Raw genomic sequence first — 24,797 nt, 5'->3', positions numbered from 1 at the left:
AAGCCGGTGGTGGCAGTTGAGGCTCTGAGGATTTTTCCTGAGAGGCTGTTTTGTTTGGTGTGTGTGGTTCTAAAAATAAAGTTAGTTTCTTTTGACAAGTGGCTCCTGATTGTGCCCAGCCAGACTGCAGCAGTATTTCATCTCCCTGTTAATGTGTATGGACCTTGAAGGTAGGGATCATTTCTTGTTTCTTGCACAGAGTAGGTTTGATACTCTTCAAAAAATATTTGTTGAGTTCCCATTATGTGTTGGGTGCTTTTCTAGGCTGCCTGACTTTAAACCAGACAGTGTCTGTGATAGTTAATTTTATGTGTCAACTTGACTAGGTTATGGGAGGCCCAGATGGCTGGTAAAACGTTATTTCTGGGTATGTCTGTGGGACGTTTCTGGGAAAGATTTGCATTTGAACCAGTTGACTAATAAAGAGATCATCATTGCCAAGGTTGGCAGGGTGCATTCAATTCACCCTTGCCAAAGATACGTTCAATCCACCAAGGGCCCTGATAGAATGGAGGTGGAGAAAGTGAGCAGGGACGTCCATCATCTCCTTTCCTTGGAAATCAGAGCCCCAGTTTTCTCTGGCCCCTGACTTTGGGAGTTAACAACAATTGTGTTCCTGGTTTTCCTATCTTTGACCTTGGACTATGAACCAGCTGTCCTGGTTCTCAAACTTGAAGATGGTGTATTATGGGACTTCTTGGCCTCCATCATCCCATAATAAATCTCCATAAATATATGTAACATGTGAACAGTGGTGCATGTAACACATATCATACTGGCTCCATTTCTCTGGAGAACCCTAACCTAGCACCTTTGCTAGTTATTCCCATTCTACAAGTAATGCTATGGAAGGAAAGAGAAACAATAATGCATCTCCAGTGGGAAATGGCTGCTAGGTGACAATCAGGAGTGACAGAACCCAGCTATCTCAAGTCCAAGGCACCAAGCTCTCTCAAGTCCAAGGCCAGTATAGAATTGTGCTTCATCAGCTTTAGTCTTTTCAATCGTACTTTAGTTGTGCCAAGAACTGGGTAGTACTTAGACTTGACTGAATCAAAAGCATTACTTTTACAATGGGGAAAAGAATTATGCCTTACTGCTGATGTACACTTCTTTCTCTTTCTCTCTCTCTCACTTAGTTATGCTTAAGGAAGCCAGATATTTAAATCATTCATGTATTGCAAAGAAAATTAAAAACACAGCAAAGCACAACTTTGCACCTTATTAAATTATAAGAGTTAGATGCTGCTTACTTTAATTCTGGAGGAAAATGGAAGGAGTCATTTACTAAGCAATTCCATATAATGGCCAGGCACTCTTCCATGGTAGTCTTATGTAGCTCTGATCACACCCTGGGAGAGAAGATTATGACTGTCTACAGAGAAGGAAGCTGGTGTGCAGTTTACTCTAGGTCACTGTAGGATTTGGAGTCTAAAGTTTTAAGCTTTGGGCTAGGTAATACATACACAAGACACGAAATTTAACACATAGAAAAGGGAAAACATTACAAAGGACCTTGCACCACCAACTCCAGCCACTCATATCCCCTCTTGAGAGACATTCACTGTCATGAAGTCCTTAGGAATATTTTCAGTATCATTTTATTCACATGCTTTATATATAAGTATTATTATTACTATTGCCATTATTTTAACATACCCTATACTACTCTCAGCACTTTGCTTTTCTAACGATCATATACTTAATGGACATAGGGATCCTTTGCACCAGTTGACGAGATCTTTGGGGTAATGTTAATCATCATTCAGAGACTTGTCATCTTTTGCTCTTACAGTGTGGCAAAGAAAACTCTTATACAAATGTCATTCCACAAGTGCAAGGACACACAAAGGCACACAAGTACAACGTAGGGTAAATTCCGGGAAGAGGAATTTCTGAGTTAGAAGATACCTGCAAATTACATTTTAATAAGATTGACAACATGTTCCTAATAACCATATTACCAGTTCACAATCCCACCAAAACTATTTGCAGATATCTTATTTCCCTGTACTGTCATGAACAGTGTGTGATTAAACCTTTTGATTCTTTCAATCCAAAATCCGGTAATTGTTTTTAAACCAACATCTCTCCGTAGTCTTAGTGTATATTTCTCTTATTTTGAGTGAGACTGAACATTTTCCCCCCAATGGTTGTATTATGTGTGTTCCTTTTTGAAAAGTGCCTATTTATACCCCTTTTTATTTTCACTGGGTTGTTTAAAATTTTTTCTTTTGATTTTGTTTATGATATTTCTGTAATCCAGAATTTTTTTCTTCTTCATTTTTTGGTACCAGGGATTGAATCCAGGAGTGCTTTACCACATCCCCAGCCCTTTGTATTAATTAATTAATTAATTAATTAATTAATTAATGTATTGAGGCAGCATCTCACTGAGTTACTTAGGGCTTTACTAAATTGCTGTGGCTGGCTTTGAACTTCTGATCCTTCTATCCTTCTACCTCAGCCTTCTGAGTCACTGGGATTATAGGCATGTGCCACCATTCTTGGCAGAAATGTTTTTCTCTAACAGTTGAAAGAAATTTATTAGTCTTTGGACTCATGGCTTTTTAATTTTGTGTCAAAAATAGAAAAGTCTTCTCCAGTCAGACTAATAAAAATTTTCCAAGTGCCTTCAGGGTTTTTGTTTTTGTTGGTTTTTTAAAAAATTAAATTATGGTGTCACTTGACATATATTTTGATATGTTTTGATGTCAGAATGCAGTTATTTATTTTTTCCAGAAAGGTTTCAGTTGTTTCAAAGCATTTTTTACTAGACTGTCTTTTTGCCATTGATGTGTAACAGTACATTCAACATATGTAGTTTTATCTATTTCTGAACGCTGTCACAGAGCTTCTTGGCTTAAAATAATATTGGACCTATCTTTTCTTTTGTAGCTTAGTAGAAGTAATCTGGAAAACATTTGAGGATTGGTACTTTTTTTGGAAATAGCTTTTTCTCCATATTCTGTATTTCTGGTATGCTAATTAGTTTCCTCAGGGGTTCTCCCCATCTCTTATCTATGAGGGGTCCTGCTTAGTAATTTACATTTTCCTAGAACATTTATTTGCATCAATCTTTGTTCGTTTGCTAATAATTTATTGCTTTTTTCCTCAAGAACCAATGTTAAGGTTGATTCATTTTTTTTTCCTAATTTATTATTGTTTTAGTCAGTTTTTTCACTTTGGTGACCAAATGACCTGACAAGAACCATTGGAGTTTTTTTTTTTTTTTTAACTATAATTTTTTTTGGTTGTTCAAAACATTACAAAGCTCTTGACATATCATATTTCATACATTAGATTCAAATGGGTTATGAACTCCCATTTTTACCCCAAATACAGATTGCAGAATCACATCGGTTACACATCCACGTTTTTACATATTGCCATACTAGTGACTGTTGTATTCTACTACCTTTCCTATCCTCAACTATCCCCCCCTCCCCTCTGAACCATTGGAGTTTTGAGGAAAAGTTTATTTGGGGGCCTGCAGTGTCAGAGGTCTGAGTCCATATGTGGTTGGCTCCATTCCTTGGGAGGAATGAGGGAGAATATCACTGCAGAAGAGTGTGGTGGAGGAAAGCTGGTGGGAGGTGGTACCAGGAAGTAGGGAGGTAGAGAGATAAACTCCCCTCACCACAGACAAAGTGTATGCCCCAAAGACATGCTCCCATGACCCACCTCCTCCAGCCACACCCTGCCTGCCTACAGTCACCACCCAGTTGATACCTACCAGTAGATTAACACATTGATTAGGTTGAGGCTCTCACAACCCAACCATTTCACCTCTAAACGTTCTTGCATTGTCTTGCACATGAGCTTTTGGGGGACACCTAATATCTAAACCTTAACAATTGCTATCTGCTTTTTTCTTATGTTTTCCTGAAGTTAATTTTATTTTTCTTGTTTTAAACATCGTTGAGTGGAAGACTTGATGCACTGATTCATTTTTGTTGTTGTTTATTAATTTAGTATTCATGTCTGTAAAATTTCCTTGCAGCAAGTGCTTTTGCTCATCCCATAAGACTTGGCATGTGGTTATGATCATTTTCATTAATTCTAAATATTTTGAAATATCAGGTTGGTTCCTTTTTGACTCAGAGTGATTAAAGGACACTCACTGTCTTACCACTTTTGATTTGGGAAGCGTACTTAGGTTTTCTGTGTGGTCCATAGTGTGGTTTTAGGAGACGATTTATGGACACCTAAAAGGATGAGATATTCTTAGTTTTCAGGGATCGAGCTGGATGTAGGTAACTTTGCTAATTATGTCATTTATGCCATCTGGGGCCATTTTATCCATCAAAACTCCTATAACTAAATTATTTTCATTTTTCCTTGTGTTTCCTTCAGTTTTTTGTAATGACTTTTCAGGCCACGTTAGTTGGTGCAGAAATATTTGCAACACCTTGGTGTTCCTTGCCACTTGCCATCTTGTACCAAGTGCCTCCATTTTTGGCTTGATGCCTTTGGTTCTAAATCCAGCCTTGCTGGAGTCCAGGGGTGCTGGCCTCTACTCCCACGCTGCCGGCACCTGAGAGCCAGCACTCCCTTGCTCATCCTGCTGTTTCCGAGTTTCTGAGTCACCTTGGTTTAGGTCTATACCTGCTGTAGAGCATGTGGTAAGTTTTACTGCACACTGTGCCTGAGAATCTTCTAAGATGTGAGTTTATGCCACTTGTATTTGTCAAGATGGCAGATGGGTTTGGTCCACAATGTTTTGTGTCACATTTTCCGTGTTCATTGCTCTCTTTAATCTTTTCCCTTTTGGCCTACATTTTCTTTGTTTTTGTGAGTGTTCCTTGTATTATTGGGGCAGATCTATCTGATGATTAATTCTTCTAGTGGTCATCTTTAAAACAAAACATTATAATTATTTAAATTCTCTAGTTACTGACACTTCCCACTACAAATGACAAAAATTGTTCTTTTCCACTTTCTCTTCCATCGCCTGAATTTGGTTTAACATATATATGCTAAAATTAATATGTATAAAAATTATATGTAAATCTATGTTATTTATAGAATAAATTTATATGTGATAAGTATAAATTAAATATATTTAAATTTATATTTATTAAATTTTATGTTATATTAAAATTTATGTTTTATATAATTTATATAATTTACATACCTTTATATAATTTATATAATTATATAGTTTATATAAAACTTGTATATAAATTGTAATATATATAAAATTTAATATATATATAATGTTTATATATTTATATATAACATGTATTTAGATATTATATATTATATATTAATGTATATTTTAATATATAATATTACATTTAATATATAATATGTACTAAACATATAGCTTTTAACATACACATATGTTAGCTCTCATAAGTTTTACCTTTGTATGTTTAAATATATCTATATATTGGTTACTTGATGTTTGTTCCAATGAGATCCTCCAATATTCAGCTATAAATAATGGATAAATCAGCATATACCACATTTTCTTTCTCTATCCTTGATATTATATTAGTTATAATATTTATATACATCCATAGTTTATAATACATTTTTTTTCTATAACAAAAATTTCCACATTTTTTTTTTAGATTTGATCTAAAAGCTAAATACATTCAGTGCTCTCTGAAAGAGCTTTGGCTGGGTTTTCTTCATTTATCTCTTTCTTTTAGTATATTGTTTTTCCAGGAATAACTCATGAGCATTGTCTCCTCTGGGATAAGTATTGCACAAGTTTTATCAATTGCCTTTGAGTGACAGTTTGTGCATACAGTTCTTGGCCACACACCTTTTCCTCTCTTCTTCAAGGGCCTGGGTCACTGTTGTCTTTGGATGTTTCTGTAAAGGCTTACGTGAGCCTGTTTTTTTTTTTTTTTTTTTTAATTTTGTCTTGATAGGTTACTTGATATTCCTGCTGCACTGACCAAATGATTCTTTTCTCTAAACTCTATTAATACTCCTAAAATATAGCATAATGTTGATAGTTCTGTAGCAAATTTTACTGGGCAATGATGGAAACCTTCAATTTATAAATTCAAATGTGTTGATTTCTGAAGACATATGGACTATTTCCTTGTTTTAATTGTCTAACCCTCTCTTTCAGGAATATTTGATTAAGTATTTGTGGATCTTTGTCACTCAGATACGCTACTTTCTTGCTAATACTTTTAAATGGTTATTCCCATTTTATTTTATTTGCTTGGACAATCCCGTCCTCCACATCCATGTTCTGTTTTGGGCAGTGTCAATTTTACTTGGTACTGATTTAAAATTATCTTCACATCTCAGGTGGACTCTGTGGGTTCAAGTTTCTTTTTTTTTTTTTTCATTTTGCCATATGTCAGACTTGAACTTTGTTTTTTTTTTTTTTTTGGTACTGGGGATTGAATGCAGGGACACTCACCACTGAGCCACGCCCCCAGCTCCATTTTGTATTTTATTTAGAGACAGGGTCTCACTGAGTTGCTTAGCGCCTTGGTTTTGCAGAGGCTGGATTTGATCACATGATCCTCCTGCCTCAGCCTCCTGAGCCACTGGGATTACAGGTGTGTCCCTCGGCATCCCGCCATCCTTGATCTTTTAATGTGGGTTTGAGGTCTTTGGTGGTTTTTTTGAGGTCATTTGAGTTCATAGCAACATCCCCACCCCCTGCCCCCCATTAACCTGTAGGAATCACCTACAGCACATCCTGGGCACTTTCCATTACTTTTCCAGCTCTTTCCCTCATTTTTCCTGCAGTATCTAGAATCCTATGCTCTCCCCCCACAACACACACACTTTTTTCTTAATTACTCTCCATTGAATGTGGAGAATTCACTACCCAGTTTTTTGGTAGCAGTTTTTAGGGGATGGGGGTCGGAATGCTGTTGTGAGTTGGCAGAAACTTGCCCTGATTCACTATGAGATCTTACTGCCAAGGGTTGTGTGTCTATAAATTATTTTAGCCATTGTGGCCTCTCCGCCACGGGTCCACAGCACTGCCCCACCCACAGACTGCTGTGTACATATCTAGGATGACTGTTTCTTTTCCATGGCGCCAGGTGGGGTCCAGGGAGGTGTTACTTTCCAACCTGGAATGCTCTTGTCATTTTTCAAACAAAGAAATGTTGGCTGTATGCCTTTGGGGGCATTCCTACTTTGGGGAACAAATTTGGTGGACAAATCTACAGCTTTGCCAAAGTCAATCTTCTCTTAGCCCTTCCTGAATTCCTGCTCCACTGCCTTTGGCCAGACCCACCTCGGGTCTTGTGGCTCATGGATACAGAATTTCCCAGCTTTACTGAAAGTGGAATTTATGCTTTTTGTTCATTTTCTCCTATCTTATGATTTTCAAGAGGAAAATGAGAAGAGCTTTCTTCCTTTCTGATGACATCTTAAAATTTAAAATGCACCATGCTGGTTTCACCACACTCAAACTACTTCTTTCCCGTTCTGCATGTAGAATAGCTGTTTTGCAAACCAACACAACACAGAGGATGAAGTCAAAAGAAACCCAATTGAATATTGGACTTGGGGTCTCTAAGAACATCAGGAAGCAGTAGGCTGTATTCAGTGGGTAAAGTGACCAAGATCCCTGACAAGGAAAACAGAAAAAGTAGTCAGTCACATCCCCACCATTCCCAGGCCTCTCAGAAGTCTCTCTGGGTTGCAAAATCACTGTCCTCTAAGAGAAACTGATGTAATTCTGGAAGGATGCTGTTGTTCCTAAAAAGGGACTATAACAGATGAACTCAGAGGAAATTAGAACACTTTTGCTTCCGTTGCTATAGATTGCAAAAATGTCCCCTCACTATGCAAGTCTTGAATAACTCTATTAGTAGAAGCTGTGTAACAATCACACCTCTGAGGCTTATTATGGGCCTCATGGTATATCCAGGGCCTTCCAAATCTATATGAGCTAGAACTCTTGGTGACCTCCATCACACACAATGAAACCTAGACTGGACAAGCTTAGCTAACTAGCTCAAGGACATATAACCAATGAGTACAACAGCCAAAGTAGAATCCAGGTCTGACTGACTCTTGCATCTTTTAATTACTAAAATTGATCATAGGATGATTGATAATATTGTTATTTTCATGGGGTCACAGTTTATTTTCAAAAGCAACCTGAATTACATTTGCCAATGATCTATACCTAGGAAGCAGCTTTTTCTTTGGATACCAGGGATTGAACCCAGGGATTCTCTGCTACTGAGCTATATTCCCAGCTCTTTTAAAATTGTACTTGGAGACAGGGTCTTGCTAAGTTGCTGAGGCTGGCCTCAAACTTGCAATCCTCCTGTTTCAGCCTCCCTCCGTTCCTGGGATCACAAGTGTGCACCACCACACCAGGTAGCAGCAGCTTATATAAATCCTACCAGAGGAACACTTAATAAATGCAGGTTTACTGATCTGGCCATCTATTTGACCACCAGGAAAAAAAAAAAAAGATACCAATCAGTGGCCTGAATCTAGCAAGAGATTATTATTATGTAATCAATGTTTCCACTGCTGACTAAACCCAGGCAGTCTAGGGCTAGGGCAACGCTATGAGAATGTCATCAAGAAACTAGAATTCCTTCATTTTCTTGTTTCACCTCTTACCTGTGCAGTTTCCTTCTCATGGTTGGCAGTGGCTGGAAATATGTAATTTTTATGAACCCATGGGGGAAGGATTTTATTCCTTCCTAGCTGTGGGGTCTTGGGAGGGTCACCCCACCCATCAGGGGTCTTAGTTATTCATCTGGGAAAGCAGAGCTAACAACTGTGCAGGGAGGGATGAGAATTCAATGATCTACTACTTATAAAATCACCTGGCCTGGTGCCTGGCAGACAAACACTCGTTCTTATACATCCCTGCTAGGTTCAACCACACTCCAGGCTCTCAAAACGCTTAATTAACCCAGGGCTATCAAACACTCTTGCTAAAAATACAAGATTTCCCCTGGGGTGGTGGTGGTGGTGGTGGTGGTGGTGGTGGTGGTGGTGATGGTGGTGAAGCAAGAGGATTTATTTTGTCAACACTGAATTACGATCCTCTCCAGGGCAGCTATTATTCGGTTCACCTCCAGATCTCATGATGTAATCAATGTTTCCACTGCCGACTAAACTCAGAGCAGGTGCTCTGCTCCCAATGTACTGCCAGGAGCATTTAAGGAAAAACACAACAATAACAAAAAAATTCCTCACACAACATTCCCCAGCTAAAAAGGAAGAGATGGTATGAACATTATTTCAAATATCTCCAACAGAAACATATTCACGTTTCCAGATTCTGTTATTTCTCTACCTTGGACTGAATTACACATCTCAGCTTCCCTGCTGTGCTAACTGCATGTGGTAATTACAGTAGTGAAATTCCATCTTGGCTTCTGCTTCTAATCTCTCCAACTGATGTTTATATATGTGTGTGTGTGTGTGTGTGTGTGTGTGTGTGTGTGTTTTAACTCTAGTCTTGCTTCAGGAAAGTGAATTTAATAAATCACTAAGATCTTCCAAATATGACCTTCATATGTAAATAGTTACTACCAAAAAATAAATACATTGTTCTTAGGAAGAAATGCAGGGTGGGAGGAGGCGCAGCTTAGCTCTGGGAGGAAGCAAAGCACAAAGCAGGGCTCGTACAGTTTCTGCTTCTACCTAGACTCCAACTAGTCCTGTGAAACCTCAACTGCACAGAGTTTCTCCTGTGAAGAATACACTGTCTCTAAGCCACCTTATCCCTCAGTTTTATCACTTGGAGGAAGTTCCCATCTGAAGAAACTTAAGGAAAGGCCTAGTAAATTTATGCGGAGTGACTTCTGTCTGCTGGTCTTGGCAGGAAGTGGCCAACTCAGATGCTGGCGAACATATTTTTAAAAGAAGAGCAATATGGCAGAATTGCCAAATCACTAAAAGAATCAGAGGACCTGGGTTCAGGCTCTGTCCCTGCCACTTGCTACTTGTCACTGGGATATACATTGTTGTGTGTTTCACCCAAGAGGTGTCTCAGCACTCTTCTTTCACCACCCACACAAAGGCTGGAAAAGCTTAACACTTACTTTCTTGCCTTTCATCTAGTTAGGAACTTTCATAGTTCTGGGCAATAAGACATAAGCAGAAGTCCACAAGCCAGGGGATGTCTCTTAAGAAAGTTCAACTTTCCTGAGAAAAGAAAACAACATGGCTGGTACTGGTCCTTCCAGCATTTCTTCTTTTATTCATCATGGTCATGATGCCTGGAGCCAAAGCAGCCATCTTGTGACTATGAGAGAAAATCTAAGAGAACGGCAGATAGCAGTCATGGTGTCAGTGAGCTGTCCAATATCTGAGGCAGTGGTCTGCCCCCAAGTCTCTTGTCAGGAGGCCCCTCAGCCCAACCAAAGGCGAACCCTGTTGGTCAAATTTTCTGCTAGTTGGAGCCAAAATGCTCACAATGGATACAATAACTATAGAAGTTACTTTATCTCTTTCTCTGTGGAGAGAAGATATGGGTATTATGCCCAAACTCACAGCTATTGTGACGTCTGAACAAAATAACCCGTAACAAAGTTCTTTGTTAAGTAGTGTGGCCAAGAAGCTCAGAGACAAGGGGACCAAGCCCACAGAACACATTTGGTGGTTTATTTGGAAGCAATGACTAAAAGTTGTGGAAAGAAGGATACGAGGAGATTTTACAATGAATCTGCTTCTATTGTGCTTCGATACAAGGTGGCAAAATTATATCCTAGTTTTATCTGCTAATACCTTCATTAACCCTTTTCTGTTTTCTTTGCTTGGGTTTAGCTTCCTGGTTCTTTCTCACCTCCCCATTCCTCATACACACATTCTAGAACCTTCTGATGCATCCTGATGTTGGTTCTTTATTTTCTTGCATTGCCTTGCCCTCTCTCAGTCCTACCACTTGGCTCCCTGATTTCAAGGACAAAAGAGAAGAAGTGTTTACCAATGGGAAGGAACCTTCCTGACCGGCTTTATGAGACCAAGGGCAGCAGGAGGTTTAGGAGATTGACAGTTCCAAAGAAACAGCAAGAAAAGCAAGCCATCTTCCTGAATGACAGACAGGCTGCCCCCCACTCCCTGGGACCCCTGGCTCAGGCTTTCAGGGCAGTGAGCTGTGGATTCTCACAGGACCCTGTGCTCAGAGGGGCTTGCCGCAGTCTGGCTGGGCACAAATCACGAGCCACTCAAGCAGAAACAAACTTTATTTCTGAACTCCCCTGAACGCCACCCACCCACCCACGCAGCCCTCTCAGGGACACCACACACCAACCAGAACTCCCTCCCGAGGACCTTCACCAACCAACGCGAACTCCCCAGAAATCCCCACAAGAACTCCAAAGTAGAGAGGCGGACAGCAGGGGTCTATATACAATTGAATACACAGCTTAACTTAACCATCATCATCTCAATGGCTCGCTGGCAGTCACCTCTCAACCACTCCCTTCTGGCAAAATGCCATGCGTCATCCTGACTCGGCTGTGGCCCTCAACATCTCCCCCCTTCTGTTTAATTAAACAACAAGCATGTGGCTATGGAACGTTTTTTTTTCCCATTTGTATTCTCTCTAACCAGTATGTATCCACAGGTGCTGTGTATTGGTGAATAAATTTTGGAGACATTGTCACATTGTCAATTTTCACATTTCAAAACTTTCTCTTTGCTGTGGTTATTGTGGTGAGGATTAAATGTTGACCCCTTCTTAGAAGAATGGTACAATGGTCTCATTTGTAGAGCTTTTCTCCAGTGTGTTTTCTCTGATGTCTAGTAATGTATGATATATAATTTAAAATGTTTATACATTCTCTTCATTTATGTCTTCTTTCCAGAATAAATAGCCTAGTGGTGAAAAATAATTGATTTCTTATTAAAAGCTTTGCTGCATTGTTTCCATTTGTATGGGTTCTTTTCCGTATAAATTCTGTTGTTAATAAGGTTTAGTTTTTCTTTAAAAGTATTATCACTTTATTCACATTTCATGTTCATCAGGGTGTCTTTTGTTGTGGTGAATAAAGTTTTATTTTTTATTAAAAGTTTTGCCACATTATTCATATTTGTAGGGCTATTCTCCAGTGTGAGTTCTGCTGTGGTGAATAAGGGCTGTTTTATTGCTAAAAGCTTTGCCACGTTCCTTACATTTGTAGGGCTTCTCTTGAGTGTGAATTCTGCTGTGGCAAATAAGGGTTGATATTTGAGTAAAAACTTTGTCACATACTTTGCATTTGTGAGGCTTCTCTCAAGTGTGAATTTTGCTGTGGCAAATAAGTTGTGATTTTTGACTGAAAGCTTTGCCACATTCTTTACATTTGTAGCTTCTTCTAGTGTAGAAAAATATGTATGTCATGTGTAGTTTTATCTGCTAATCATTGCCCAAAATAAGGGCTCCTGATATGCCCTGATAAGTCCTATAAAGAATGGATCTTTTCTGTCCCAGATTAGACTTTGTATAGTGGAAAACAAAGAGAAAACAGTAGAGGAAGGGGAAATCCTACCAGCATCTTCAAGAGATACTATAGCATTAACTATATACTGACTATCGGAAAATAAATTAAATACAGAATCTTTAAACATCACAAAAGCTTGTAATACTGCATTAAGCTCTACCTTTTGAGCTGATTGTTTGGGTACTAAAAATGTAAAAGTTTGATCAGGGGTAAGTACTGCTGCTGTACCATTATTTGACCCATCAGTGAATATATTTGGAGCATTCATGATAGGTGTTTTTCTTGTCATTTTTGGAAAAACTACAGGATGCGAAGACCAAAAAAGACAATAAAGGATTAGATGGTAAGTGGTTATCAAATGAAACTTTAGATTTACACATGATTATTGCCCAAGTATTTAACTCATTAGCTAACTCATCAATTTGATCCATTTTATATGGAATAATAATTTTATTGGGAGAAATTCCAAACACTCCCTTTGCTGCTTTTATTCCTTTGAGTATTAATTGTCCTACAGCCTCAGGATACCTAGTAAGAATAGTGTTAGGAGAATAAGATAAATGTATCCATAATAATGGACCTTCTTGCCAAAATACTCCTGTAGGAATATTTTTTGTTGGTAGTACAATAAATAATAAAGGCAAACTTATATCAATTCTATCCAAATACATATTTTCCATATAAGTTTCAATGATTTTTAATGTCTTTCTTGCTTCAGGTTTTAACATGCGGGGTGAATTTGGATCTGATGGACCTTTTAGGATATCAAATAAAGGTCCCAACTCTCCTGTTGGTATGCCTAGATAAGGCCTTATCCAATTTATGTCTCCCAATAACTTTTGAAAGTCATTAAGTGATTTGAGTTGATCTACTCGTATTTGAATTTTTGGTGGACACGGACCATGGTTGAGGATAATAGAACTCCTAAATAATTAATTGGAAAATTTAATTGTACTTTATCTATTGCTATCTCTAGATTATAATTTTTTAATAAGTTTGTAAGTGTGGCATAACATTCTAGCAATGTATTTTTATCTTTGTGTGCTAATAACACATCATCCATATAGTGAAATATTTGTAGTTCAGGATTTTGATTTCTAAGTGGCTGGATTGCTTTGTTAACATAAATTTGACACATAGTTGGACTGTTGGCCATCCCTTGAGGGAGTACTTTCCATTCATATCTCTCATCAGGACCTTCATGATTCAGTGCAGGGACAGTAAATGCAAAACGTGGACTATCCTCAGGATGAATTGGAATTGAAAAAAAACAATCTTTAATATCTACAATTAAAACATACCAGGTTTTTGGCAAAGCAGACAATTGAGGAATCCCCGATTGAGCACTCCAAAGCAGCTGGTGCCCAAGGTGGACAGAAGGGGTCTATATACAATTGAATACACAGCTTAACATAACCATCATCATCTCAATGGCTCGCTGGTGTCACCTCTCAACCATTCTCTTCTGGAAAAATGCCATGCATCATCCTGACTCCACTGTGGCCCTCAACAGGGGCTCCCGGCTGGGTTACCGCCCTGCTCTTGCCATCCTGCAATCCTTCATGATGTCTGAACCAGGGGCCCTGAGTCTCCATTCTGCACCTGGCCCTGCCTAAATAAGGGAGCCTTTCCTGATGGTGGCATTTGTGTCATTTCAACACATGAACTCTCCTGGGAGGGAGATGGTTTAATGCTACCCCGGAGTGAAGAAACTGAGGCACGAGGTACTGAGGAAGCCTGCGGGAGAGAGCACACCTGCAAAGGAAGGGGCAGAGCTACCCTGAAAACTCCGGCACTTTAGCTCCAAGGTCATTCCAATGGCAAGTTCCTTCTGTGCTAAAATGCAAGTTTCTCCCGGCTGATCTCTGAGAACCTCTAGAAAGCAGGAGTACAAGCCTCCAAAAAGGTAGGGCCTTCAAATCAAAGAATACCAGAAGGACTGGTGAGTTTTGAGACTCTTTAGGATCCCCTACTTTGTCGGGGACAGGGGTGATGGAAAGGCTTGGGGGGAACACCCCTGCTGAGGGGTCTTCCAGCTGCCCTCTACTGGGGGCTACTCATGTGCCGTGAGTAGGACCTCCTTGGACCCATGAGGAAGTGCCACCTGAACACTCTTGACAACCTTCTCGCTCACATTAGTGACAGCGCTTCACTCTGGCTACTTGCTACCAGTTGGTGGGGGCAGGTATCATTAGCTCCATTTGACAGATAAAGAAATTCTTTCCCAGAAAGATCCAGCCCCCTGCATGAAGGAACCCATTAAGCCAGTAGCTGAGCTAACACCAGAGCCTGGCCTTTCCATCTTAGATGGATTCTTCTCTTTCTAAAACACAAAAATACGAAAAGGCCAAACACATAAAAGCCCACAATTCATTTGGCTACTTTACGGCTTTCTTTACTAATGTTTCTTGGCAAAATGATCAATATGACTGCATGAGAGAGAATATGGTCCAGAGTGCTCAGTGGAGATCTCCATCTCTTCATCTCCAAGCTATGAAATAATATCTGCCAGGGAGAATTAGGGGTGGGTACCAAAAACAAAACAAAACAAAAACAAAAACAAAAAGTAACCAGCCAAACTAAGAAACTCTATAAAATTGTGTAGGATGTTTAATTCTGAACACCAGAGTGCACAACGCCCCTGCGGCCACTCTACACAGTGTGAACAAAGTCAGCTCAGGAACTTCAGGCTGCCCCTGGCTGCCAGCGCCCTTTTATGGGCATTGCATGCTACTTGAGAAGTTATTTCTCTTTCAATTACTGGAAATCCTAGGGCCAGAGCTTTCTGCTGGACCTCCTCAGCTTGCTGCCTAAAGTAAATGAAGAAATGAATCTCGACTCTTGTCATCTTTTGATTTAGCAAGGGAGAGGGGAGCAGAACTCCTTGCCATTTCCTCCTGCATCACTGAAGGTCATTCTTCCTTTGCTCATCACAAGTGACAACTCCCTGCTGTCACTACTCTAAAACCAAACCAGAATTTTGGATGCAAATTGACTTTTGCATATCGACAACTGTAATAAAGCCCAACAGTGGTCTTGAGTGACAGGGAATGGAGCTCTTTGAAGATGTGAGGTAGACCAGAAGTGCTTTTCATCATTATCACAGAAACAAGGAGGAGACAAACCCCACTAACAATACAAGGGAAACTGCCAGATCACCAGGACATGTGTATCCTGGGCTTGTGTATAATAAGTTTAATGTTAGATTCATCTGCATGGGAAAAAGAGAACAGATACAATAATATTTTCTCCCTATTGTTTTTTTTTTTAATTTTTCCAAGGGCTCTCTTGACCTTCAGTAGCAGGATTATCCCACTTTGATGTGAGTGCATTAAACATTAACAATCTTCCCATGTTAACTCTCTCAGGCCAAATCTTATTAGCATTTAGTTCTGACATTGATTCTTGCTGGTGAATTATTTAAAAAATGTAAGAGTCTGAGGTTGTGTGATAAAAATCACATAGTCACATAATGGAGGTTATTCAAGGCCTTTGAAGATTTGAAAGAGTTAGGACCAGTTGTCCACGAGGCTCTTAGTCTCTGTTTTGCTCTCATTAAAATATTTTGTAGAGCAAAGGGCTGTTCCTTTTGTGATAGGATTCAGAGCAAGCTATGAGTCCTTTGTCTCTTGCAGGAAGGAGATCAGGATTAAAAAAGACTGTCTTCCTTTCTCCCTGTGCTCCCTAGCTAGAGTGCACAAATCACTTCCTTACTTCTAGAATAACTCCCGGAACAGGGGTGCCAGGTGGCTGAGACACAGCAGGATCCCACTTCCTCCTTCTGGCAAGAAGATTGCCTACTACAGATCCTAGGAACTGTCAAGTAGGTGTCTGATTGTCTTTTTCTAACATGATCCTAGTACCCAAGAATCCTGAATCCTCAGATAGGATTTCTGAGTCAGTCTCAGTGGGGTGGACGCAGGAGGCGAGGGTCTGAATTGTTAACCTTTCCTGGGCAGCAGCCTGTGTCTTGGGAAGGCTCACGGAGCCTGGCCCTGGATGAGCTCTGTGTGTGTAAATTATGCATACAGATGTGAAGGTAGCCAGTGTCCCCATGGTGCGACTCCAGCCTTCTCTGCAGAATTCACAAGCAGAGTCTGTGTTCACAAAGGGCATCCCATGCAAATTATTCACCCAGTTGCATCTAGCCAAGACTTGGTTGAATAAGAAGTAGGGGAACAGAGAGAATCCCTTTCTTTTTGTCCACTGCTCATTCCTAGTAACTAAGCTAACTGCACACATGAGCCCCACTCCTCTCCACTAAACGGAAAACAAAGAAAACCAGTCTAAGGAATGGGCAGCTGATGTGTGGGGCTAAAGGTCAAGAGTCCAGGAATCAGCTCACACCAGGAAGCCCAAACTCAGCATTTTGATACCCAGGGGGGTCTCTAAAGATGAACAGTTTAACCTTTTGCCTCCTAGAGACAGAGACACAAATCCTCCCCAAAGATGGGCTATGCCGCCGCCGCTGCCGCCACTCCACCCTGGTGCCAGGCATCCTCTCTGCCAGCCTTGGAGCATCAATCCTGGACCCCTGCTAGATTCTGCACCTGCCTCTGCTCAGTGGTGTGCAAGAGCTTAGGGACACTGGAGTGAAGAAGGTGCCACCAAAGTGTCATCAATAATGGATGACTAAGATGCCATGCCATGAAGACCTGGCAGAGAGGAAAGGGCTGAGAGCAGAGAAGAGCTGTTCCCCCAGGAGCTGGCACAGGGAGCTGTGCACCCACAAACTCAGGAAGAGAGAATGCGGACAGGTTGGGACAAATTATCAGCCACAGGACCCTCAATATGTCTCTACCCACAGAGATGTCCTTGGGGCTTAATACTGGTGATGCAATTTTGGTGGATCATGGGAATGACAATCCCCCTGGCCTACCCACATGTATTCTCTCCTCTTCTGGTTATGGCCAGAGATTTGAGGGGTCAGTCTGTTGCCATCATCACTGGTGATTTTTTTTTTTTTGAGTACGAAAGAACCTCTTTGAAAGAGCATAGAGCTTAAAAAGGATTTGCTGCTGTTTTCAATGCCCGTGTTCTTTCAAATGCATGAATTCATAATAAAACCATATTTATCAAGTAAGCAAACCAAAGTTCACAAGATCGCCTGAGGGCTCGGATAAGGGAACTTTCCTAAACCCAAAGCAAATATACAAACTACCTAAGGAGGCAAGACACTTCCCTGTCCTGCACCCTAACTCTGGCCTCTGAGGATGCAGGGAGGGAGGTGGTAGCCGCTGATGACAGGTTCCCACCAGGAGCAGCACCAGTTCTGCTGTAAGCATTTGGATGCAGACTTGAAAGGGTGTATGTGAATGAATCTCTGGTGCGAAGGGGTGGGAAACCGGGGAACACAAAACACAATATATAGAGAAGCTAAAAATAGGAATTTTGTCAGGAGCCGCTCTGAACAGGAGCTATGTACACACCTTGGAGTCCTGAGTAAAGAGGCACTGAACAGATATTGCACCCTGCAATACAATTTGGACTTTATCTCCACTTGGATAAAGAGGTGCAGTTCTGGGTGTCACCCGATGGGGTTGGATTACACCCACTTGTTTGTTGTAACCCTGACCCCTTGCCTCATTTGAATGGCTGCTCCCCAGTAAAACCCGGATTCGAGGGGTACTCCTCTTTCTTGCCTGCCTTGCCCGCCTTGTGGGAGCTGTGGCTGAGAAGCGGACACTGAACCCAAAGAAAAGCTACTCTCTGTGTCTGTGTCTTTATTTAGTCAGCCCCAATTCACTAGGAGTGACCCTGATTGATTTAGTCTCGTGTCCCCGCAGAATTTAAAATCAAGAGGACCTGCCACGCTAGGTAAAGCCAATTGCACATTGGGCAGAAATCAAACTTTGATACTGAGGTCACTCACTCTATTATCCTTGTTGAGAAAGGCTTTGGAGAGAAAAAGGATCTGACGTTAAATCTAAAAGGCATGAAATGGCTTAATGATTTATATTATCTCATCTAGATTTCGAGAACTGCTCAAGGTTCACAGGTTCTGATGAGAATGGCTTTTTCCCTTTCCATCTTATTCCCTTGGCAACAAGTCAGAGGTAAATGTCACACCCTCGCTTTTTGGCTAGTGCTGAATGTGAGTCTGCAGAGGTGGGCACTTTATTGGCTTTGTATTTATTATTCATGCTAATGAGAACTTTGTATGAGAATCCGTGTTTTATTTGAGCAGATGTTTTCTTGGAGTTTATTTGGGTGGATTTGACAGATCTTCATATTAATTAATTAATTAATAGTTAAGTAGTAGCATGTTGAACATTTTCTGTGTGCCAGGCAGAATTCTGAGCATGGCTGAATGATTAGGCAAAGATCCTGCCTGCCTTCTCTGAAATTAAGAGAATTTTAAGGGACTCCTCTTTTTTTTTTTTTTGGCGGGGGGAAATACCAGGGATTGAACTCAGGGGCACTCAATCACTGAGCCACATCCCCCGCCCTATTTTGTATTTTATTTAGAGACACGGTCTCATTGAATTGCTTAGCTTCTCGCTTTTACTAAGGCTGGCTTTGAACTTGTGATCCTCCTGCCTTAGCCTCTTAAGCCGCTGGGATTATAGGTGTGTGCCACCATACCTGTCAAGAGACTCTTTGAGACAAGTATAGTTCATATAACAACTCGAAAACAGGGAAAGAAGCAGAAAGGGACATGGGAGGAACTATAAACTTCAGAAGAGGTGGAGTCAACTTTCATTGGAAGATCAGATGGAACTTTTAAAGAAAGTGGATTTGAGTTTGGGGTCTACATGACAGCTGGATTGGCCATATCCTGGTACCTGGAACACAGTAGATATTCAATTCATATTTGGTGTTGAGAAACCACAAAAGCATTCCTGCCAAAGTCAAGAATAAGATAAAGACATCCTTCATCCTTTACTTGGTGTCGCTCTGAAGGTGAACCTCAAACAATCAAGGTCTAAATAAGGACTATAACGTAGAAAATGAGAAAGCAAAATGATCATATTTAGAGATGATGATTGTACACCCAGAAAAACTACTATGAATAATAACATATTCCATTAGATGGGTAAAGGAAGCCCCTCTCTAGAAATCAGCAGTCTGCACATGTGGAAATTGCAATGTTAGGAAATCTCAAGGAAGAAAAGAATACGATATCAATATGTAGGAATATATGCAATGAGATATGTGTGAAATTTGTATAGAGTGAACTTTAGAGTATCATTCAGGGTCATAAACTCTTTTAAAGAAATAAAATGTATATCACATTCTTTGGTTGGAAAGCTTCAGTATTTTAAAGATTCAATTCTCCTTAATTTATTATAAAAATTTGCAATAACCCCAAAATAGAAACAGAATTTTTTCATGGCATTGCAGATGAGATGATTCTAAAGTTCATTTGACAAGCAAAATAAGCAAGAATAAGAAAAAAGGATACTTATTAAAATATTTTAAGTAAATCTTAATTATGAGATGATTATTAGTTCTCATGTTAGTTCCTGAGAAAGAACCTGGAAAAGAATGGAGATCAAAAAAGTATCTGTTAATATTTGATAAAGATGACATCGCATGTTAGCAGAGAAAAGATGAATTATTCTCAAATAGATAATCAACTAAAAACACAAAGTTTGTGATCTTTATCTCATACCTTGTATCAGTATAAATTCCAGATGAATCAAAGATTTAAACGAAAATATTAAATCATTAAAATCCAGTCAAAAACAACAGGAGAGTTTCTTTATACAATTACAGAAGAGAAAAGATCCCTCTGTATATAACTCAAAACCCAGACTCCATGAAAGAAGATAAACTTGACAGCACAAAATAAAATAAAAATCTGGGCAGCAAAACCTACTATGAATAAATGCAAATGATAAACACCAAGTTCCAACCCCATACAGCATGGAAAAAGGGCTGATTTACTTAAGATAGGAAAAGCATCCTCAAGTCAATAAGGAAAAGGCTGGAAATACAAATGACTCTTAAGCCCGTGAAAAGAGACTGATCCTACTTCTAAGAAGAATGCCAACTAGAACCATGGGGACTTGACACTTTTTTAACCTAGCTTCTTGGACAAGATCAAAAATTTGATGATCCAGGGTTGGTGAGGATGTCGGGACACAGGTTGTCACACAGCCTGGGAGAGTTTAGATTGGAACATTCCATGGGCAGCAATGTGGCAATGTTTATCAAAACTTAAATAAACTCTTATGAGTTGGATCCATATTTCCAACTCATTAGAGTTTATGTCTTCAGATGGAGATTACTATTGGTCAGGAAAATGCACAAAACCAGGGTTGGGGGACTAAAGAGCGGAAGCCAAATGTCTACTAATGGGGAAGAAGGAAGATGAGTTGGTATTTGTACTATAAAATTCTGGGTAACCGTTAAAGAGAATAAGGTCTTGCTCCCTGGACTCATGTGGAATTATTCTAATTGCCTCCTATTTGCCCAGTTGGTGAAGGAAGGATCCCTTTCCCTAAATAGAAGATAGCTGAACATATGGCACTAGATAAATCAGATGGACACCATTGTATTAGTCAATATCCTTGCAGCCTGAGAAGGACTCTGGACACCATTCAGGGTCCTATGGGGGATATACTCCAGAATAGAGCAAACTATCTAGAAGCTGGGAGGCTTAGTAGCAACAAGATGGTGAGATGTCCCTGGATCCTACAGGAGGATGTGGTTGGCTTGTTTGAATGACTTCAATGGGTTGGCAGGGAGGTGGAATGTGCTAGGTCAAGGACTGGGTAGGGTCTGTCTGACAGAGAATCTATCCAAGAGATCCTTCCATACTGGGTCAGTGGGAGAAGGAGCATACATGGCCAAAGTAGGGGGATTAACTGAGGATATAGTGGTACAGTGTTTTCCTAGCTTATGGGAAGGAACTCATGGTTGGGCCTTTGGGGCTCAAAAAAGTCAAGGTGGCACATGAAATTTTATCATACAGAAATGACTTCTTAGTAAATGAAGAGGAGGTACAGAACACTGTACATGGTATGTTTGTTTTGGATAAAAGCAGCATACTTATGCTGCTATACCTGTATGATGCATAGAATATCTCTGGAATGAGAAACACAGATACACACACACACACACACACACACACACAATCTGACCGTGATGGATTTGTGTAAGAAAGGAAACTGGTGGATTGGGTAGTGGGATGGAAAGGTGCCAACTTTTGCTGGGAAATATATTGTATTATGTGCAAATACCCATGAATAAATATGCAATTTATAGTTCTTAAAAATAAGCCTTTATTGAATTAGCTGGTGGAGTTAGAAAGTCACAGAGGGATATGATGGAAAGTGGTATTTTTAATTTACATAAATCAGGTGATTCATAACATAGGGGTATGTAACTGGAGAAAGTAGGAAGAGGAGAGATTAAATTGGCCTTACAAGGCCATACCCCAGAAACTAAGGGTGGGTTGGACTAGGGTAGCACATCGTGTGTGTGTGTGTGTGTGTGTGTGTGTATGTATGTGTGTGTTCAGGATCAGTTGAGGCTTGGGTTTTTCATTCTTCCAAAAGAAGAATGAGCTTTAAAAATTTGATAAACGTTGGGTAGGAAAAAAGATTAGTGGTAAGAATTTGTCTTGAGTTTGCCTTTCTCCTTCTGGGGTGGCCAGGAGGAGAGCCGAGGATTGAACCCAGGGCCTCACATATACTAAGCACACATCCTATCACCAAACCACACGTCCGCTCCTGAGTCCCAACTTCTCCATTGCGCTTTCTATCTTACCCCCAAGTTTTGTAACTATGTTCACTCTTTATTGCTTGGAAGCGGTGGCACTGTAGCCATTTTTCTTAGGTTCCAATCTTGGCTCTGTCACTTTGCTATCTCTGACACCCCATTCCCTGAAGCTGCTTGAACCATATTAGTCAACAGCCGAAGTTAGACCCCAGAAATCCAGAGGCATAACAAGTAGACCCCAAACTCCCTGCTTTCCCCCAGATATATTTTATCCTGTAGTGACAAGACAGAACGTTCGTGCTGTATTGGAACAAAGAGGTCTGCAGATAAACTGTGCTGTCTTCCTTCCACCTGCTTCCTGTCTGCAGATTCTTCTAGTCCAAACTGAGAGTCTACCTCACCTTCATATCTAGGTTCATTTCAGACCCCCAATCAACCTTTCTGAGCCTCGGGGTTTATTTTTTTCATCAGTACATTGAATGAAGTATATCTGCTCCCAGTTTTGTGGGAATAGAATAAAATTTATGCTAAAGTACTTTTTTAAATCAATTGATAGCATTAGAAAAAAAATAAAGAAGACAAGAATACCTGAAAAACATGATCAATGCATTGAACACTCTTTTAAGTTCACCTGGTATATTGGCTAGGATAGATTGCTAGAGAAAGCTAGCTTCTTAGAGTAGAAGATTATTGACTGAAATGACCTAATGAGCCAATTAAACTCAGAGTAAGAGAAGAAAGAAAATGGTATAGAGGAGGAATGCGGCAAATAGAAAATTTACAAGTAGAGACAAATCATTAAAATCCAGAACTGGTACTTTAAAAAGGTTGATAAAATTGATAAATTTCTATTTAGACTAATTAATTAAAAAAGAATTACTGATACTGGGGAAGTAAGAAGGGACATTGCCATGGATTTACAGTCATTAAAAGGGTAATAAGGCTGGATAGGTGTTTCTCCAAAGAAGATATACACAATGATCAACAAACTTGGCATCACTAGCTGTCTGAGAAATGCAAATCAAAACCACTATGAGATTCTACCTCACACCTATTAAAATGATTATAATAATTAAAAAAAAAGGCTAAGAAAAATTAGCAAAGGTCATACATTCCTGGTGTGAATGCAAAATGGGGCAGTTGTTTTGGAAAACAGTATAATAGTCCCTCCAAAGTTTAGGCATAGAGTTACCTTAAGTCTCAGCAATTTCATATATATATCTCCCCAAGAGAAACGAAAGCAAGAACCTATTTTGAAAAACAAAACAATGACAACAAAAAACTTGTATCTGAATATTCTCAGAAACATTTGAACCTGGAAAATATTATACCAAATGAAAGAAGCCAGTCACCAAAGACCACATATTATGTGACTTCATTTATATAAAAAAATCCAGAGGAGGCAAATCTGCAGGGAGAGAGTGAATGAGTGCTAATAATGTAGGGCTGGAGAAATGGATAAAGGGGAGGAGACAGGTACAATGGTTTCTTGTTGCAGGGATAAAAATATTCTAAGATTGTGATGATGGTTGTATAACTGAATATACCAAACAGCCACTGAATTATATAAGTTAAATGGATAAATTTTATGGTATGGGAATTATTAGCTCAATAATGATATGACCAAAAAAACATATATAAAATAGAATAAAAGGTTTTACAGAAATTTTATGAACAAATTTATGTCAATGAATTAAGCAACATACACAAAATGAACAAATTCCTTCAAAGACAAAAATATCAAATTACTCCAGAGGAAGTAGAAAAATTAAATGGCCTCATATCAATGAAAACAATTGAATTAATAATTATAAACTTTCCACAAAGAATACTTTCAGAGTAGATGGGTTCACTGGCAAATTCTACTAACCTTCTAAGGAAGAAAACAGTAAAATCCTCCATGAATTTTTCACAAACAGAGAAGGAAACATTTCTCAACTTATTTTGTAAGGCCAGTATTAGCTGGATGCCAAAATAAACGGTTATTAAAAGAACAGAACATTTATGACCAGTGGGATCCCCCATAAACACTGACCCCAAAATCAGTAGTAAGATATTAAGAAATAAAATGGATCAATACATAAAAAGAATGATATATTGTAAGCTAATGAGCTTACGAATAGAAGTTTGCTTAATATTTTATGATCAGTCAATATGATTCAACATATTAATAGAGTAAAAGAAGAAAAAATATATGGTCATCTAAAGAGATTCAGAAAAAGCAAATGAAAAATTATTCATAATGAAAAACGTTCTGTTAAGAAAAAATTCTCTCATTGTAGTACCCTATCTCGTAAATTAAAATTTTACTCCACCATATTCAGTATCTGACTAATGTCAGCTATAAAATAGTCTACAATATAGAACTGGAAAAGGTAAATATGCAATACTTTAAAGTATATTTTACAAAGCTATACACAACTAAAGATGTCAACAAACAGGAGGAAATAAGGGAAGTTATCGGAGAAATTTTTATCAAGATAATCTTGTAAAAAAGCTTCTAAAGTAAAAAAACCAAAGAAACATCAAAAAGTACTATTCATAATAGTATCCCCCAAACATTAAGTACTCAGAAATATATTTAATGAAGATGTATAAGACTTGTATTCTGAAAATATAAAACACTACAGAGAGAAGTTCAATGAGACTTTGATAAGCAGAGATATACCATGTTCAAAAACTGAAAAACTCGATATTATTAAGATATTGCTTCCTCCAAGATTTATCTAAAAACTC

At 39.3% G+C, this 24,797-nt stretch overlaps 1 protein-coding gene and 1 long non-coding RNA gene across 7 annotated transcripts in view; both read right to left on the bottom strand.

Annotated features, from left to right (window-relative positions):
• The window catches only part of LOC125615312, a 16,573-nt gene extending 4,099 nt beyond the window's left edge, over positions 1–12,474 (bottom strand). Inside the window, exons 1-2 of the long non-coding RNA XR_007345886.1 lie at positions 11,577–12,474; positions 8,733–8,734 (exon numbers count right to left, since the gene is read on the bottom strand). This is a non-coding gene — a long non-coding RNA (uncharacterized LOC125615312). The remainder of the gene's footprint in view (positions 1–8,732; positions 8,735–11,576) is intronic.
• The window catches only part of Rgs6 (regulator of G protein signaling 6), a 579,659-nt gene that overhangs the window by 211,546 nt on the left and 343,316 nt on the right, over positions 1–24,797 (bottom strand). The gene's annotated exons all lie outside the window — the stretch shown is intronic.

Source organism: Marmota marmota, unplaced genomic scaffold, assembly GCF_001458135.2.
Source record: "Marmota marmota marmota unplaced genomic scaffold, marMar, whole genome shotgun sequence".
NCBI lineage: Eukaryota > Metazoa > Chordata > Mammalia > Rodentia > Sciuridae > Marmota > Marmota marmota.
This window is presented reverse-complemented; position numbering and strand designations above follow the sequence as displayed.